A 16431-nucleotide genomic window follows, 5' to 3' on the forward strand; every position below is an offset into this window, starting at 1 on the left:
TTTCCCTCCGGTGCACGCCGGAGGGAAACTGTGCCGGACGACTGATATATGTGAACCCAGCCTTATTTGGGAGTTTAAATTACATTCATTTTGGTAAAAATTTTTCAGATGTGCAGATTTGTGCAGAAATGTTGATAATTTTAAACATTCCTGTATGGCCTGCTTAACATATGTGCGACATCCAGCATATTTTTCCTCCTGTACTGTATATAATGTGTCGGTGGGAAGTTGATGCCAGAACTGATCCTATCCGAGATGCTGGATAGCTGGACACGCCGGATCGGCACTGGACAGGGGAACACATCTTACTGCATTCTTCTGCAGAAACAATGGATGCCAGATGCTATACAACTTATACCAACTGATGACAACTGATGATAACTGATGAATGTTGTCATCAGTTGTGGCATCAGTTGCATCAAGATTGGAGCTGAGGTTACATATGCCAGACACCGGACATATGTAATCCTAGCCTATCTCAAGTGATGATTTTTTTTTTTTACAAAACTGACTTGGTAGACATTTTCAGTTCATTTTTATTACGTTACGTGCTCTGTCCACGCACGGTGGCCGTGAGTGCATGGTCCCGTTACCTGCTGCTGCCGATGGGGCTGTGACTCGCATAGCAGGACGCACCCGCATGCGACCCCCAGTCTGTCACTCACTGGGTGTTTCTCCTGCCCCCGCCTAAGATTTAAATGGCCAGTGCGCTCATCAGTGTAATTCACCTGTGGCTCATTGATAAATTCCTCCACCCTCCTCACTTACCTGCTGGATCTTTGTTGCCTTGAGCCTGAGAGAAAGCATTGCTGTTATTGCCTTGCTGTGTATCTGATCCTTTGCTCCGAGACCTGACCTTGCTCCTTGCCGTCACGCCCCCTCATGCCCCCTCACATAGGCTTGCATTCAGGGGGCGGAGCGTGATGTCACACAGGGTGGTGCCATGATGTCACAATGCTCCGGCCCCCGTGATCGCCAGTAATCAGACCCGGAGCAAACGTGCTCTGGGGACTGATTCTAACAGGTTGCTGCGTGCAAGATCACGGGGGTCCCCAGTGGCGGGACCCCCACGATCAGGCATCTTATCCCCTATCCTTTGGATAGGGGATAAGATGTCTTAGCGCTGGAGTACCCCTTTAAAACAGACTATACAGTACAACATCACAGTTACTGATCTCTTAAAGGGGTACTCCGGTGGAAAACATTTTTTCTTCTAGATCAACTGGTACCAGAAAGTTAAACAGATTTGTAAATTACTTCTATTAAAAAATCTTAATCCTTCCAGTACTTTTTAGGGGCTGTATACTACAGAGGAAATGTTTTTCTTTTTGGATTTCTCTTATGTCGCGACCACAGTGCTCTCTGCTGACCTCTGCTGTCCATTTTAGGAACTGTCCAGAGCAGGAGAAAATCTCCATAGCAAACATATGCTGCTCTGGACAATGGACAGCAGAGGTCAGCAGAGAGCACTGTGGTCGTGACATAAGAGTTATCCAAAAAGAAAAACTTTTCCTCTGTAGCATACAGCCCCTAAAAAGTACTGGAAGGATTAAGATTTTTTATAGAAATAGTTTATAAATCTGTTTAACTTTCTGGCATCAGTTGATTAAAGAAAAAAGTTTTCCACGGGAGCACCCCTTTAAAGGGGTACTCCACTGGAATTTTTTTTTTAAATAAACTGGTGGCAGAAAGTTAAACAGATTTGTAAATTACTTCTATTTAAAAATCTTAACCCTTCCAGTACAGTACTTATCAGCTTCTGTATGTTCCACAGGAAGTTCTTTTCTTTTTGAATTTCCTTTCTGTTTGACCACAGTTCTCTCTGCTGAGACCTCTGTCCATTTTAGGATCTGTCCAGAGTAGGAGATAATCCCCATAGTAAACCTATCCTGTTCCGGACAGTTCCTGAAATAGACAAAGGTGTCAGCTGAGAGCACTGTGGTCAGACAGAAAGGAAATTCAAACAGAAAAGAACTTCCTGTGGAGCATATAGCAGCTGATAAATAGTGGAAGTATTAAGATTTTTAAATAGAAGTAATTTACAAGTCTGTTTAACTTTCTGGCACCAGTTGATTTAAAAAAAATGTTTTCCAGGGGAGTACCCCTTTAATGAAGTTAATACAGCCTATGCTGCAACTAAGAGAAATCCATTATATAGACAAAAGTATTGGGCCCCACAAGGTGTTTCATTTCAAGGTCCATAAACGCATATTTAGGTGGAAGTACTTGATGTGGAAGTTCTTGACTGGCTCACACAGAGCTCTGACCTTAACCCCTTGAGGATGGAGCCATTTTTCATTTTTGCACTTTCATTGTTCCATCTCCCCTTCTAAAAATCAGAATGCTTTCAATTTTGTACCTACAGACCCATATGTGGGCATTTTTTTTGCGACAACAATTTTACTTTGTAATACCGTTAATCATTTCACCATCAAATCTACGGCGCAAACAGATAAAAATGCAAAATAAAAATGAAAAATCGCCATTTTATAACTTTTGGGGGCTTCAAATTATATGCAGTGCACTTTTTTTTTTGTAAAAATGACACCTTATATGTATTCTGTAGGTCCATACAATAAAAATGACACCCACTTATTTACAGTATACAAAGTGACCAAAAATAAGCAATTTTGGACTTTGGAATTTTTTTGCTTATACGCCATTGACCGTGCGGTTAAAGTAATGTTATATTTTTATAATTCGGACATTTATGCAGGCAACGATACCACATGTGCTTATGTCTATTTTTGTTTACATATTTTGTTTTTTTAAATGGGAAAAGGGGGGTGATTCAAACTTTTGTTAGGGAAGGGGTAAATTGACATTTATTAACTTAAATTTTTTTTTTTTTAATACTTTTTCTTTTACACTATTTTAGTCCCCATAGGGGACTATAACATGTAATCCTTGGATTGCTTACACTGATCAATGCTATGCCATAGCATGGCCTTGATCAGTGTTATCTGTTATCGATTCCTCCAGGCTACTGAGGCTTCCTGGAGATCGGACGGCGATGTCCCGGTGGCAAATAGCCACCGGGACTGACCTGCTATGACCCACACTCAGCTCCTGAGCCCTTCATTCCTAAGAGGTTAAAGGGGTACTCCAGTGGAAAATATTTTATTTAAACCATATGGTGCCAGAGAGTTAAACAGATTTGTAAATTACTTCTATTTAAAAATATCAATCCTTCCAGTACTTATCAGCTTTCATATGCCCCAGAGGAAGTTCTTTTCTTTTTGACTTTCTTTTCTGTCTTACCATAGTGCTCTCTGTTGACACCTCTTTCCATGTCAGGAACTGTCCAGAGCAGAGAAGTTTGCTAAGGGGATTTGCTCCAGCTCTGGACAGTTCCTGACATGGACATAGGTGTCAGCAGAGAGCACTGTGGTCAGACAGAAAAAAAATTCAAAAAGAAAGAACTTCCTCTGTAGTATACATCAGCTGATAAATACTGGAAGGATTAAGATTTTTAAATAAAAGTAATTTACTAATTTGTTTAACTTTCTGGCATCAGTTGATTTTAAAACATTTGTTTTCCACCGGAGTGCCACTTTGACTCCAAAGAACACCAATTGGATGAACTAGCCCTTCTCATCCCACACCAGTTTCTGACCTCCCAAATGCTCTTCCTGATAAATTGGCACAAATTCCCACAGACACACTCCAAAACCGTGTCTTCCTAAAAAGATGGAAGCTGTTGGTGCAATGTGTAGGTGTCTTAATACTGTGTAGGTGTCTTGCTATACCAATCAGATACAGTCACAGAATACACCACTATTATATCCACAGAATACACCACTATTATATCCACAGAATACACCACTATTATATCCACAGAATACACCACTATTATATCCACAGAATACACCACTATTATATCCACAGAATACACCACTATTATATCCACAGAATACACCACTATTATATCCACAGAATACACCACTATTATATCCACAGAATACACCACTATTATATCCACAGAATACACCACTATTATATCCACAGAATACACTACTATTATATCCACAGAATACACCACTATTATATCCACAGAATACACCACTATTATATCCACAGAATACACCACTATTATATCCACAGAATACACCACTATTATATCCACAGAATACACCACTATTATATCCACAGAATACACCACTATTATATCCACAGAATACACCACTATTATATCCACAGAATACACCACTATTATATCCACAGAATACACCACTATTATATCCACAGAATACACCACTATTATATCCACAGAATACACCACTATTATATCCACAGAATACACTACTATTATATCCAGTGTTGTTTTGTAGATACATTAATACATAGATCAAACTCAAGTGTGTATGTATATGTGTATATATGTATGTTCAAGCATAACTTTTAAACAACTGGAGATATTTTGATGAAAATTGGTCACATGTTACTTATATGTCCACTAAAAATAAAGGATAGTTAAATTACCCATAATCCACTCCCATTTGCCAGGGAAAGGATTTTTGTCTAAATTCCCATGCAAGTCTTTAGGACTTCCAGTGAGTGTGTTGGTCTGGCCTAAAATCCAGGCCCCCTCCCACAAACCTCGCCCCAACAAAGCCTCGCCCCCTACTATAATATCTTTATCACAGCTCAGCCCCAACCTAGAAAGGGATGTGAGGATGGTATATACTATCAGGATACAAGATCAGAATATGAGGATGAGATATGAGGACGGGATATACGATCAGGATATAAGATCAGGATACGAGGATGAGATATGAGGACGGGATATTAGGATAAGAGTGTCATTGTTGTTTTTCCTCTCCCACAAGGTTTAACTAGGAAGACTACTTAACGCCAGGTACTCTGCTAGTGTAAGATTAATGTAAATGAAAGGATCGGCATTGCACATGGTCGATCGGCATTGTACTGCTTTGTTTACCGTCTATGGGACTTTCAACATTTTGGGAAGTCTTATAGAAAATAAATGGAGCAGTGTTGAAGCATAATGGTTCTGCTCCATTCATTTAGGGACAATTGACCTCCATTCTTGTGATTGGTGGGGGTCCCAGCTATTGGCATATGGGATCACTTTTAATCTGAGGATAACCCCTTTAACAAAGATCAAAGAACACAAGAAGCAAAATGTATCAAAATGGCCCTTGTTACAATACTTGACCAAATTAATGGTGAAAAACGTACACCAGTAAGAGTCTAATAAATATGGCTGAACCACAAGTATTTTAGTCACTTCTTTTTGATGATTCTTCTTCCAATCTGTCGAAAAAGGACATTTTACTCTGTAGATTTTTATTCTGTTGATGTGTAAAAACATTCCTAGTGCTGGTCCATTCCATGCTGCTTGTCACGATGCCGGCTGGCAGGAGGTGGATCCTCTGTGCCAGAGAGGGATTGGCGTGGACCGTGCTAGTGGACCGGTTCTAAGTCACTACTGGTTTTCACCAGAGCCCGCCGCAAAGCGGGATGGACTTGCTGCGGCGGTAGTGACCAGGTCGTATCCACTAGCAACGGCTCAACCTCTCTGGCTGCTGAAGATAGGCGCGGTACAAGGGAGTAGACAGAAGCAAGGTCGGACGTAGCAGAAGGTCGGGGGCAGGCGGCAAGGTTCGTAGTCAGGGTGGATAGCAGTAGTACTGGTACACAGGCTTTGGACACACAAAACGCTTTCACTGGCACAAGGCAACAAGATCCGGCAAGGAAGTGCATGGGAGGAGGTCAGATAAAGGCAGGGAGCAGATGGAAGCCAATAAGCTAATTGGGCCAGGCACCAATCATTGGTGCACTGGCCCTTTAAGTCTCAGGGAGCTGGCGCGCGCGCGCCCTAGAGAGCGGAGCCGCGCGCGCCAGCACATGACAGCAGGGGACGGGAACGGGTAAGTGACCTGGGATGCGATTCGCGAGCGGGCGCGTCCCGCTGTGCGAATCGCATCCCCGACGGCCATGACAGTGCAGCGCTCCCGGTCAGCGGGACCGACCGGGGCGCTGCGGAGAGAGAGACGCCGTACGCGCTCCGGGGAGGAGCGGGGACCCGGAGCGCTAGGCGTAACAGTACCCCCCCCCCTTAGGTCTCCCCTTCTCTTTGTCCGGTAACTGCCTCCCCTGGGATGAGGACACCGGGAAAGGATGGAGGGATTCCTCAACGGCAGGCAGTACAGCAGGAGTGGGAATGGGGAGGGAGGGCAGAGGGCGAGGCCTGGCACGGGGCAGTGTGACACCAGGACGAGGGCCATGAGGAGGCACCGAGGCTTGCCTGACTGGACTGGGAGGGGGGGAGAGGCACTTCTTAAGGCGGGCAGAGTCCATAACGACCTTAGGGAGACCGGATACAGGAGGAACCACAGGGTCACGGCAGGGAGTACTGGGAACCGGTTTAAGGCAGTCCTTGAAGCAAGAGGTACCCCAGCTCTTGATCTCCCCTGTGGACCAATCCAGGGTTGGGGAATGGTGTAGAAGCCAGGGTAGTCCAAGGAGAACTTCAGAAGTGCAATTGGGGAGGACCAAAAACTCAATTTTTTCATGATGAGGTCCGATGCACATTAGGAGGGGCTTCGTGCGGAAACGCACGGTGCAATCCAACCTGGCTCCGTTGACCGCGGAAATGTGGAGTGGCTTGACAAGACGGGTCACCGGGATGCGGAATTTATTCACCAAGGACTCCCGAATAAAATTCCCAGAGGCACCAGAGTCCAGGCAGGCCACGGCTGAGAGTGAAGAGCTGGCTGAAGAAGAAATCCGTACAGGCACCGTGAGACGTGGAGAAGCAGACTTAGAGCCAAGAGATGCCACACCCACGTGAGCTGGGTGCGTGCGTACGTTTCCCAGGCGTGGAGGACGGATAGGGCAATCCACCAAGAAATGCTCGGTACTGGCACAGTACAGACAAAGATTCTCTTCCTTACGGCGATTCCTCTCTTCCAGGGTCAGGCGAGACCGATCCACTTGCATGGCCTCCTCGGCGGGAGGCCTAGGCGCAGATTGCAATGGAGACTGTGGGAGAGGTGTCCAGAGATCTAAGTCTTTTTCCTGGCGGAGCTCTTGATGCCTCTCAGAAAAACGCATGTCAATGCGAGTGGCTAGATGAATGAGTTCATGCAGGTTAGCAGGAGTTTCTCGTGCGGCCAGAACATCTTTAATGTTGCTGGATAGGCCTTTTTTAAAGGTCGCGCAGAGGGCCTCATTATTCCAGGATAGTTCAGAAGCAAGAGTACGGAATTGTATGGCGTACTCGCCAACGGAAGAATTACCCTGGACCAGGTTCAACAGGGCAGTCTCAGCAGAAGAGGCTCGGGCAGGTTCCTCAAAGACACTTCGAATTTCCGAGAAGAAGGAGTGTACAGAGGCAGTGACGGGGTCATTGCGGTCCCAGAGCGGTGTGGCCCATGACAGGGCTTTTCCAGACAGAAGGCTGACTACGAAAGCCACCTTAGACCTTTCAGTAGGAAACTGATCCGACATCATCTCCAAATGCAGGGAACATTGCGAAAGAAAGCCACGGCAAAACTTAGAGTCCCCATTAAATTTGTCCGGCAAGGACAGGCGGAGGCTAGGAGTGGCCACTCGCTGCGGAAGAGGTGCAGGAGCTGGCGGAGGAGATGGTTGCTGTTGCTGTAGCTGAGACTGAATCTGCTGTAGCTGCGACTGGAGTTGCTGAGTCATGGTGGTCAAGTACGACAGCTGGTGATCTTGTTGGGCAATCTGTCGGGCTTGCTGGGCGACCAGTGTGGGGAGGTCGGCGACAACAGGCAGAGGAACTTCAGCGGGATCCATGGCCGGATCTACTGTCACGATGCCGGCTGGCAGGAGGTGGATCCTCTGTGCCAGAGAGGGATTGGCGTGGACCGTGCTAGTGGACCGGTTCTAAGTCACTACTGGTTTTCACCAGAGCCCGCCGCAAAGCGGGATGGACTTGCTGCGGCGGTAGTGACCAGGTCGTATCCACTAGCAACGGCTCAACCTCTCTGGCTGCTGAAGATAGGCGCGGTACAAGGGAGTAGACAGAAGCAAGGTCGGACGTAGCAGAAGGTCGGGGGCAGGCGGCAAGGTTCGTAGTCAGGGTGGATAGCAGTAGTACTGGTACACAGGCTTTGGACACACAAAACGCTTTCACTGGCACAAGGCAACAAGATCCGGCAAGGAAGTGCATGGGAGGAGGTCAGATAAAGGCAGGGAGCAGATGGAAGCCAATAAGCTAATTGGGCCAGGCACCAATCATTGGTGCACTGGCCCTTTAAGTCTCAGGGAGCTGGCGCGCGCGCGCCCTAGAGAGCGGAGCCGCGCGCGCCAGCACATGACAGCAGGGGACGGGAACGGGTAAGTGACCTGGGATGCGATTCGCGAGCGGGCGCGTCCCGCTGTGCGAATCGCATCCCCGACGGCCATGACAGTGCAGCGCTCCCGGTCAGCGGGACCGACCGGGGCGCTGCGGAGAGAGAGACGCCGTACGCGCTCCGGGGAGGAGCGGGGACCCGGAGCGCTAGGCGTAACACTGCTCCATATAGAAAGCACCTTTCTTACTTTGAGCACTGGACTATCCCTTGCTTCTCAAGATCTTAAACATTCTACTGGATTTGACTGTAATATTTTCGTTCTTGAGTTTTGCGTTTAGATTAGATTTTTCTTTAACATAAAGTGAATCATGGTTTCCATACTAGACAAGAAGCTAAAGCCCATGAGTTGCTGTAAGCCCATGTTTGTACATACGCAGTGTCAATGTCAAAGGCAGAGAACAGTTTGTGTCAAGACAGGATTTAGCTTCACCCTCACACAATAAGACAAATGTATGTGCTAAAGAACTCCTGGGGTTGACTGGACTCATTTAGTATTCAATGCTGTCCAGGCTTTTCTCTTCTCTCTCTGCCTGTCTTTGTAAGATCAAGCCTACTCAAGTTTCTTTTTTCTTTTGTAGAACTTGGGCCTTTTGATGTGATTCAAGGCACGCCCTGGTGCAAAGAGAACTTCCCGGGAATCGGAAACATAACCGCACAGCTCAGGAACACGGTTACTGTACAATAGCAATGTAAATGCTTTTAAAAGCCATTCAAATTGATATGTCCCCTCTGCACCCTCCTGGTCCTAAATGCAACTGACTCCATCCAAGCCCATCCAAAAGTTTTTTCAGAGACAAAATGCAAATACAACATAGCAGGAGAGAATGCATAAACCATAAGGCCGGAGACAATAGAGATCAGCCTGATAATTGCTGCAGTGAATGAAATCATGGCAAGGTCATAGTTAATGATAGTGACTCCAGGCCTCATGAATATTAATGCAGAAAGGTAACTGCATTGTGAACGTGTTATATGGTATTTCATGTACCGGTCGGTTAAAAATAAGAGCTAATATGCATAACAATGCAAAACAATAGAAAAGGGTTAATGTTCAAATTTCATGATAGCACTGTCTCATGTTATAGCATCTGTGACAGGGCCCAAATAATTTCATGAAATGAATGTATATAATTATCAGATGGAGCTCTTGCTTTCATAAATGAAGTTTCATTATAAAATTCCGGTTGCATACAGTCACCACTAGAGGCAGCTTACTTAAGTTGAAAATGAAAGGGGTACTCCAGTGGTAGATAATTTTTTTTTTAATCAACTGGTGCCAAAAAGTTAAACAGATTTGTAAATGACTTCTATATAAAAATCTTAATCCTTACAGTACTTATCAGCTGCTGTATACCACAGAGGAAGTTGTGTAGTTCTTTCCCGTCTGACCACAGTGCTCTCTGCTGACACCTCTGTCCATTTCAGGAACTGTCAAGAGCAGGAGATGTTTGCTATGGGGATTTTCTCTGTAGTATACAGTACTGGTAAGTACTGGAAGGATTAAGATTTTTAAATAGAAGTAATTTACAAATCTGTTTAACTTTCTGGCTCCAGTTCCACTGTAGTACCCCTTTAAAGTGTATGCGTTTAAGTAAAGACAAACTGATGATTTTTCAGATTTCTAACAGAAAAAACAGAGCCCTCAACTATATACTGCTTATACATATATATTATAAAATTCAAGGGAACCTGTTACCAGATTTTACCTTATATAACTGTTGGCCGCAGCCCAAACCCAGTCTCTTGAACATAAATCTTCAGAACGCTGGGGTACTGGCTCAGAGATTTTGGGGGGTCCCAGCGGCTGAACCCCCACGCGATCAGACATCTTATCCCATATCCTTTGAATAGGGGATAAAGTGTCCAGTGGCAGAGTACCACTTTAAGCAATAGATGGACATTGAGTCACAGACATTGCCACAGAATAGCAGAAGATTCCATAGAAATGTTACATTTGCTGTATTTTAACAAAGGTAAATGACCTCCAACCACTTTTTTTGCAAGAGTTTACAGAGAATTTGTGAGTATTTGACGTAATTTTCATAAAATTTTAGTTGATTTCCATATTTTGCTTGAAAGAGATTACAAGAAAAAAATGTTATTAAGAAATTTTAACTTTATAGAAATATGTTTCTGTGGAGATCCAATGGAACACATTATGGTCAATTTTTGTGTCAGTCATGTTATGGATTCATAAATACTATTATATTTGTTTTTCTATTTAAAGATACATAGAAGACTGTCAGCAGAAAAAGACCGCCTGGTCTATATAGTTTTTCTTTTTATTTTGACTTTTCCTTTTTATAGATACCGAATTTTTCGCCGTATAAGACGCACTTTTTCTTCCCCAAAACTGGGGGGAAAAAGTCCGTGCGTCTCATACGGCGAATACACCCCTATCGCGGCGGTCCCTGCGGCCATCAACGGCTGGGACCCGCGGCTAATACAGGACATCACCGATCGCGGTGATGCCCTGTATTAACCCTTCAGACGCGGCGATCAAAGCTGACCGCTGCGTCTGAAGGGAAAGTGACACTAACCCGGCTGTTCAGTCGGGCTGTTCGGGACCGCCGCGATTTCACCGCGGCAGTCCTGAACAGCCCGACTAAATAACCGGGTTAGTGCTTACAGGACACCGGGAGGGACCTTATCTGCCTCCTTGGTGTCTTCTCCATTCAGGGATCCCCTGTATGGCCAGCGCTCTCCTTCCTAGTCATCACGTCATCGCGTACGTGCGTCGGCTTGCGTAACGACGTGATGGCGGCGACGGAGAGCGAGGATACACGGCCGGCAGCAGAGACATTCCGGAGCGACGGGGACACGGCGACAGCGATGGAGAGACATCCAGGGCAGCGGTGACAAGCGGTGACGGGTCCGGAGCGGCGGGGACACGTGAGTATTACCTCCTATGCAGTGGTCTTCAATCTGCGGACCTCCAGATGTTGCAAAACTACAACTCCCAGCATGCCCGGACAGCCAACGGCTGTCCGGGCATGCTGGGAGTTGTAGTTTTGCAACATCTGGAGGTCTGCAGGTTGAAGACCACTATTGGGTTCCAAATCTTTATTTTTTTAGATTTTGCACCTATAAATTGGGTGCGTCCTATAGGGCGAAAAATACGGTACTTTAGGTTAGTGTTTGTAAAAATCCCACACACTGATATTGTGAAATTCTAATTTGTGTACTGGAAAATAGCAGCTAACTGGACTGCTTCATTTTACAGAAAGGATATTGGTGATGTAATAGATTATGTAGAATAGAAATGTAAATATTTAATAGGCCATGATTCGGGAAAGTGATGGCGCCTTCCTTAGGGTTTTTTTTTGTAGCTGCTTGCTCTGCGGTCCTCTGCCTACTCCTGGTGTCCCATGGATGTCCCTATACAAACAACAGGTTGAATATTGTAGGTGTGTCCCCAAGACAAAGGCAGTCTGTGTCCCATTCGTCATGCTTGGATTACCCTTTGGAAACTGCACACAAAATGTGACATGATGCTGGCTTTCAACATTATTCAGTCTGCATAGCAGAAAATCCCTAGCTTGTCTCCCGGGTAATACAGTCCTACAAACATTTTTTATATATCTTTTAATGCATTAAAGGGATGATTCATCTCAATTACAAGTATATACAATTAGGGTCCTTATTCTAGCTAAATAAACGTGCACTGTGAAATGTGACTACATTACTAAGACGTCATAGCAATCCAAATAACATGGGCCTGATGTCCCAGAGAATGCATTATCTACCTGATTACTATGATACATATAGTAGAACTTATTAGCTGAAGAATGACTATACCCATTTTATAAATTTTCCAGTTTAACGATAAACAAAGGGCATCACTGGTTATAGTTATTCCTGAGAGTCCTAATATTACTCTATGAGTTGATTGAACCTTATTGAAGCTTCTGAAGAGATGAATAGATCAGCTCACCGGCTGTGCGTCCCATCCACGACACAGCAGGTGCACGGCAACACCAAATCACAAGGAGAAGAGAAATGCCAGCGTGGAATATGCAGAAGGTCCCGTTTATTGATTAAATCAGAGACACCGGTCAGGGAAAAACATGACGCGTTTCAGGCGTAAACCGCCCTTAGTCATATGATCATATGACTAAGGGCGGTTTACGCCTGAAACGCGTCATGTTTTTCCTGGACCCGTGTCTCTGATTATATCAATAAATGGGACTTTCTGCATATTCCACGCTGACATTTCTCTTCTCCTAATTGAAGCTCCTGCATTCACTTGTATCTTGAGGAACTAGGAGAAGTTTCTTAGGCAAGAGCAGGTTGAGTAAGAGGTAGGAACAGCCAGACATGGTGCAAACAGAATACAGGGGTGCACATAAACTTCACACAACTTCTGACATGTCATAGAGAAACATATCAGAAGTTGTTATCGGTGGGGGTCCAGCTGCTTTGACCCACACCGATCTCTTGAACGAAGGGACACAAGTGCTCGCCTGGGCGCTGCGTCCCATTGTTTCTACACAGCTTTCAAGAGAGAATGTTGTTTGGATGCAGGGAAAGTCTATAATGCTTCCACTCACTCTGTACTCCATGTGCTCTGCTTACCGAGCAAAAACAAAGTGACGCAAAGCTCAGGTAAGAGCTTTTTAGAAGAAGATGGTTGGAGTCTCAGCAGCCGAACCTATATCATGTCAGATGTGTAAAAGTTTAGAACCTCTCCTGCCCCAGATATACTATTATCTTGTAATAGGACATAACGGTACATCCAATGTATGACACAGGTACTGTGCCTGATCCATCAGCAGGTTATGCCAACTATAAAGCTTCTTTCACACAGACGTTTGTGCCCGTCAGTGTACCTGCCTTTAGGAAGATAGTGGGAGAAAAAATTGTGCATGGCACGCTTTTTTTTGCCGCTATCTTCAGCCACAATAATGGGAGTTCTAACAGACATAAGGGAAATCCCATTCAAGTGAATGGGATCCTCTTTGCCCGTTATAACTTCTGTTAGGCTTTGTTATAATAACGGACATAAATGGCAGACAAAGTAGGAGCCATTAACGTCCGTTTCTAATGGAACCTTAAACACAGTGTGAAAGTAGCCTTATAGATGCCGATGAAACAGCTGGGATCAGAGTCACCAGCAAAAAAATAAGCCCCCATACAACTATATTGATGCAGACAAAAATAAGTTGGGGTCCTGGAATGAACTTATTTAATGAAAAAATTGTTTCATTCAGTAAAAGAACAGCTCACATATTACTCACATATGTTATCTGATTGGTTGCCCATAGCAAAAACTAAGTTGGAGGGCAATACTTATGTCAGGATTCGGCAGGCTGGTGGTGGATCCTCTGTGTCAGGGAGGGATTGGCGTGGACCTTACCGGTGGACTGGTTCTAAGTTGCTACTGGTATTCACCAGAGCCCGCCGCAAAGCGGGATGGACTTGCAGTGGCAGGTAACCCCAGGTCGTTCCACCCGATAGCGACTCAACCCCAACTGACGGCTGAGACAGGCGCAGTACAAGGGATTAGGCAAGAGCAAGGTCGGATGTAGCAGAAGGTCAGAGCAGGCAGCAAGGATCATAGTCAGGGGCAACGGCAGAGGGTCTGGAACACTGGCTTGGAACATACACAAGAAACGCTTTCACTGGCACTGAGGCAACAAGATCCGGCCAAACCAGGAAGGGGAAGTGGGTTTTTATAGGAGGACACAGGTGCAGGTACTGATTGGGCCAGGCGCCAATCAATGGCGCACTGGCCCTTTAAATCTCAGAGAGCCGGCGCGCGCGCGCCCTAGAGAGCGGGGCCGCGTGTGCCGGGACTGAGCGGACGGAGGACAGAGCAGGTGAGGAGACTGGGATGCGAGACCTGAGCAGGCGCGTCCCGCTACGCGGGTCGTATCCCCGCTGGAGACAGTAGTGCAGTGCTCCCGGTCAGTGGATCTGACCGCGGCGCTGCATGGAGGTGAACGCTGCGAGCGCTCTGGGGAGGAGCAGGGACCCGGAGCGCTCGGCGTAACAACTAACAAGCACTAACCCAACTGCTTAATTAGTAAAAATTTGTGGACATGGGAATACTATTACATAATTTATTAACATTAACCCATTAAGGACAATGGACGTTAATGTACGTTCTGGTGCCCTAGTACTTAACGTAATCAGTGGTCTGACTATGAATCAAGCGCAGTCATTGACAGAGAAAGGCGATCACGGCGCAAAAACTAAGCCCTCATACAGGCCCATATGCAGAAAAATGAAAAGTTATAGAGGTCAGAATACAGCAATTTTAAACATAATTATTTTGTTTATTTTAAAAGCTGCGCAATAATAGAAAAGCATGCAACCATGGTTATCATTTTAACTGTATTGACTCACAGAATAGAAATAGCATGTTATTTTTGGGGCTTTTTTCACACTACCATCATGTTCCCGCATTTTGACAGCCCTTTTTCTGCCGTGAGAGGTCAAGAAAAAATAGACAAAATAACTGAACGGATTTTAATGGATGACCAATTTTCGTTATTTTAACAGACATTCTGTCAAAATAACAGACATGTTCCATCCATTATTTCATCCGTCATGCAACGTTATAGTGCATCATTTTATCTCTGTTTTAATCCCTTCTGGTTGTGATGCTGTACTAAGCATGTTCAGTAGCAATAACGGATCATAGCGGAAGATGAAAATAACGGGCACTAACGGATGTTCTCTGTGAACATCCGTCAGCCATAGACTTCAATGTAAAAATTTTAATATCTCTTATTTCACCATTATTTGCACTGTAAAAAATAATGGACGTTAATCAAAACGGGACATAATTGATCCTAAAGAATGGTCAAAAAATCGCATTGACATAAATTGGATTTTTTGAAGGCCGTTTTATGGACTTTCTGATGGGAGTTTATGACACGAGTTTTTGGAGGAGCATAACGGTAAGGGACCTTACTGTCAAATGCACTACGTAAAAACCAAAAGCCACAAATAATATTTTTTTGGTTGCACCGTACATTTTATAATAAAATGGAAAATGTCTTTAAGAAATTGAAATTGGTTCTGCAAAAAACATGCCCCATGTGGGTCTATGAAAAGAAAAATAAAGGAGTTATGGCTATTGAAAGTCCCGAGGGCAAAATGGTCTGTGTTCTTAAAGGGTTAAAGGTAATGTAATAACTACTTTAAGTGAGACAACAGTTTTTCCAACCTATAAGCAAATGTCAACAGACTATTTTACTATTTATTCTATAGTATCTGACATTAGAAAAGACAGTATAGACAGTAAGGATCAGCAAATAAAGGTGAAGAAATTTTGTAGTATTTTTCAGACTATTAGAGATGTTCTCAGTGATGATATAGCGCCATCTCCTGTTCACACACTAAATAACATCCATGTACACATTTTATTACTGTAATCACCACTATGCACATACACATTAGACATTACAGAATTAACAATAACACAGAGAATATTATCATGAGCCTCAATAATCAGCAAATATAAAAATCCTCTTAATTATAGATTATACTGACAATACTGGGAAAGTCACCTTTTTTTATTTAGAATTCATAAAATGTATGAAGATGTGCTTTATCGCCACCTGCTGTTCACCAGTATAATAACAGTTTATATAAAGTCAGTCAGCAAAACCTATGGAGCTCAAGTCCTCATTGATGTTATTCAGGAGCTCTATTCTGTTATTCCATCCCATCTATAACTCTACGCTCTCCTCTCATTGTCTATTCATAAAAAAGAACTGTGTAAAGAGCAATTCCCTAATTCAATGTTATTGTTGCACTTATTTTCACTACTATTCATTCTCATAACCAGGCTTTAGGGAAAGTTTATATTTATCTAAATGTACTGACATAAAACCTTTTTGTACACTGGTGAACCACACCAAGTTATATATTTTATAACATGTCCCAATAGACATACCTAATATGTAACAGAAAGTGGAAAGAAACAAAGAGGAGAGAGAACAATAGTAAAAAAAATTATAATAATACAGCGTATATATTTGATATCTCATTAATCCTTTCTTATCTTACTTAAATGGCACTGTCAGATACAAAAACATTTTATACACTGTACATCTTGGGAAAACATTAACCTTTC

Source organism: Hyla sarda, chromosome 1 (genome assembly GCF_029499605.1).
Source record: "Hyla sarda isolate aHylSar1 chromosome 1, aHylSar1.hap1, whole genome shotgun sequence".
Taxonomy (NCBI): domain Eukaryota; kingdom Metazoa; phylum Chordata; class Amphibia; order Anura; family Hylidae; genus Hyla; species Hyla sarda.